At 34.9% G+C, this 4,324-nt stretch overlaps 1 pseudogene; it reads left to right on the forward strand.

Moving 5' to 3' along the window:
- The first annotated feature begins 2,241 nt into the window (after positions 1 to 2,241).
- On the forward strand, positions 2,242 to 2,340 carry LOC117284843 (annotated as a pseudogene).
- Positions 2,341 to 4,324: the final 1,984 nt, after the last annotated feature.

The raw sequence follows: 4,324 nt of genomic DNA on the forward strand, positions 1-4,324 counted from the left end.
TATAATGGTTGATTTAATAGCATTTCTTCATTTTCTAAAGAAAACACAATCATAATTAATAATATTTATTTTCATGAAATACACTAGTACTGTCCTTTTTTGTTCAAACATTTACAGTTGTCAAAAATTTCTCACAGGTACATTTAATATATACATATATATAAAATTCCTAATGTTCCTGTGTGGAAAGATAAAAGAGGATTCATCTTCTTTTATGGAACAACTGAGCTTTAGAAAGACTATGACTTGTTCAACATCGTGTAATATGTCTGCTTAGTGTTATTTGATTACAAGCAAAATATATCAAACTGAAATTGACTTAGGGAATAAAAATTATTCATTGGCTAATTATGAATAAAAGCATGCTCAGGTGAGGTTGAAGGAAAAAGGAGGAAGAATTGCATTTACCCATGGCTAAATCCAAAGGCTGATCAATATTACCATGTCTCTATCTCTTATGTCACTCAGTCAGCTCTGTTCTCTTTGGTTTTGCCTGTGTTCTCAGACAAGCTTTATCCTGGTTTTAGAAAGATGACATTCAGCAGCTTCAGCCTGACTTTCCATCCCCTCAAAATGTAAGGTGCTTCATTTTCCCAGTTGGTGCTCATCAGTTTGGCTTTCTCCATAGATCTGAAATACAATTGTCTTAGTCTGATGCTATTAAAGATACCACAGACTTGGTAATTTATAAACAGCAGAAATTAATTTCTTCTAATTCCAAAGGATGTGAAGTCCAATACCAAGGTCCCAGCATCTGGAAAACTCCTTGTTGCATCATAACATAGCAAAGGGGAGAATATGAGGAGAATGAGAAAAAGTGCTCAGATCTCTGTTTCTCTTCTTATAAAACCACTAGTCTCATCCTAGGGAGATCCAGCATCATGATCTTATTTAACCCTAATTATCTCCCCAAAGCCAGGTGCCATCAACATATGAATTTGGGCATTAATTTTCCTATACAGAAACATTGAGCGACACTTTCAAACCACAGCAATGCTGATTTTCCAGGCCTAGGTCACATGCCTCCCTTGAAAATGAGGGTAGGGATGTTGTTTACCCTACCTTAAGCCTCATGAATTAATAACAGAAATGACATAACTCTTTAAAAATATCAGTTTGAACTTATCAAAAGAAGAGTGAATAGGTGTTGACTAGACAAAAAATATATATTTAAAACTGACCATAAAAAAACTGACCATAAAAATCTTAGTACTGCAGGAGAAAAATCTCTGTACTGGATATAAATAGTGACAGGAAAAATAACTGGCATGTTTGAAAAATTAAAATTAAGATTATATTATTCAGTGAGAGAACTTCAAGGCAAAGGTTGAACTGTCTCACAAATGCCTCTCAAACTACCTACCCTCACTTCATCCTAATTCTGCATCAGTACATGTCAAGACTTGCTTATGGTATGTTCCGAAGGGGATAAAAAATTAGGAATATCCAGATCCTAACACCAAGCAATTTGAAATTTAGTTGGGTTAAAAAAAATGAAAGGGAATGAAGTCACCTTACAACCAATTACATTATAAATTTGTATCAGTTGTAAAGTACTATAGAAAGTAATAGAAGAAAGAAATTCAAAGGGAGAAAAGGATATCTTTATAGAGTAGAGATAGGTCTTAAAAGAAAGGGTAAGATTTTGACATGGATGAAAGTGAAAATGGAGAAAATACTCTGAAAAGAGAAACAGAAATTAGAAAATATGCAAAATGGTCAAGAAACAATTTTAGTCTAAAGGAATGTGTCATCTGTATGGATATTGTTAAAAAATAAGCCTGGAAGTGTTTGGAAGGGATTTCAAAGTGGATTCCTTTCAGTGTTAGGCTGCTGAGTGTATATAATAATTTTGTGCAAATTACAGAACCTTTCAGTATTTTTCAGCAATAAAGTGGCATACTTGTATCTTTACTTTGGAAAGATTAATTTATAATGATTACAGAATGAATTTTGTTTTTCGTTCTTTTGGTACTAGTGATTGAACCCAGAGCTTCCACACTGAGAACTCCTTTATTTTTACTTTTTATTTTTAAGACATGGTCTTGTTAAGACACTAAGTTAGTCAGGCTGTGCTCAAATTCATAATCCTCCTCCCTCAGCTTCCCAGAGTGTTGTTATTACAGGTGTGCACCACCATTGACAGCCAGAATTCAATTTGTTGAACTTCATTCTGAATTTTAAAAAAAATGCTTAACCTTACATTTAGTTTGGGAAAATTTCATAAAAAAGCAATGACTCCTGTGCTCACTCTAGCAACAAATATATTAAAATTGGAATGATACAGAAAAGATTATTATGGCACCTACACAAAGATGACATGAAAATTCATATTTTTTTAAAAAGCCATGATTTGAACTTCTATCCTTGGACATAGGTCAGAGCCCCTTTCTCACTTTGATGCTTTTGTTTCCAAATCTTAGCAAATTTTTGAATAAGCTCATGTTAATTTTCTAACATGATTCCTGTAGTGGTGATATCGTTCCAATACACCATAAGATCCCTATCCATTCCCAAGGCACAGAGAAATTCTACTTCTAGTTTATTGTAAAATCTGCATTAAATCCTAGGCAAGTATTAAGGCCCAGATAGATTCAGCTCCTCTATAAAGCACCCCAACATTAGCCCAGTCTACAGACACATGTGCTTCTTCTTAAAACCCACAGCACTTATTAGTAATATCATTTTTTGAAATTGTATACTGCAGTTGTTATGTGAATGCTCCCAGATATAAGTTCCTTGAGGATTCCAATCATAAGAAATAACTAACCTATATTAACTAAGTAGCTACCATGTACAAGATACAATTAGATACTATAGACTATCGAAAGCAGACAAAACAGAAGATAGCCCCATCATTCCTCCTACCCTTAAAGAGACTTTACAGAACCTTCATAACAGATTAATGGTGCCAATTTTAACTGAAAAATCAATGTCAAATTCCATGGACTCTCTAGGTTTTCTATCAATTCAATTCAAAATTTCTGTTACTGCATCTACCCTCTTATACTTCTCCAGTCTCAGAGGAAAGAAACTCTTCTTCCTTTAAAATTTCATACTTACATGCTGGGGCTGTAGCTCAAAGGTAGGCTGTAGTCGCAGTTGCATCACCAGCACCATGAAAAATGCTTTTCTGTTCTAGCATTTGTGATCTCAAGTGCATCTCTTTCATACTATCCAGTCATGGCCTTTAAGTTATTCCCCAACCATTAAAGTATTTTTAAACATTAGTTGCCTTCTTTCACCTCTCCCATCATTTCTTTCATTTCTCTTACTCCACACCAAAAATCCGTATTCCCATAAGTCTCAACTAGGCTGAAAAGACCTTTGCTTGAACTTGCTAAATTTTCCTAGCAATCCTGCTACTTTACCCACCCATTGATTAACACACATTCATTCACAGTATAGTTTCTATCTACTCCCTATTCCTTCATTGTTGTCAATGGAAGTTGCACTTTCAGAATGGTTTCCTTCTGCCAAATATATAGACATGGGATGTAGTTCAGTTATGCTGTGCTTGCCTGATAATCATAGCAAGGTGCTGAATTCAGTCGCTGTTACCCACCCCTCCAAAAAATAGGCTTCTTATCAGATCTCATTCCTTCCTGAGTTCTTCTTGGTATATAACAAAGTTGACAAGACACTATTTGATGAAATACTCTCTTCCAAGGATTTTATGACACCTTTCTTACTTCTTAGAATACTGCTCTTTCTCCTTAACTAGCTCATTCTGCCCTTTCCCATCACACCCTAACGATGAGCATTCTATGAGACTGTCTTTTCTTTCTTATTTTTGTGTGTATGCTCTCTCTCCTCCTAAAAATGGATCTGTTCTTAAAGTTTTAATTACCTACATTTTATTATCCACAGGAACCTAAATTAGATCAGCTTATTGCCCCTTCTTTAAAATCTTTTAATATCTTCCTATTATAAGAAGAATAAAATATAAAGTTGCTGAGGCAGTTTCAAGGCCCTCCATGATCTGGCTTCTGCCTTCCTCTCTAGATTCATTTTTGTGATTCTGTGTTCCCTGTAAGCTGAAGACACTCTGGTCTTCTTTCATTCAACAGTGTTGACTAAGTGATTGTGACATACCAGAAACTTTTCTGGTCTCTGGGGTTATAGCAGTGAACTAGATAGACAGAGTCCGTGCAACTATGAAGCTTACATACTAGGGAGGGAAGGCAGAGAAATTGATAAGGATCCTAACATATGACTATAAGCAGCTTGAAGATATACAGTCTATTAAAATGTGAGAATAACAGTCCAGGTCAAATTTGACATTCTTAGATATAAATTCTGAGTTGACCACATATAAATTTTG

The sequence above is a fragment of the Fukomys damarensis genome, unplaced genomic scaffold (genome assembly GCF_012274545.1).
Source record: "Fukomys damarensis isolate Sample0158 unplaced genomic scaffold, DMR_v1.0_HiC HiC_scaffold_39, whole genome shotgun sequence".
In the NCBI taxonomy this organism is placed as follows: domain Eukaryota; kingdom Metazoa; phylum Chordata; class Mammalia; order Rodentia; family Bathyergidae; genus Fukomys; species Fukomys damarensis.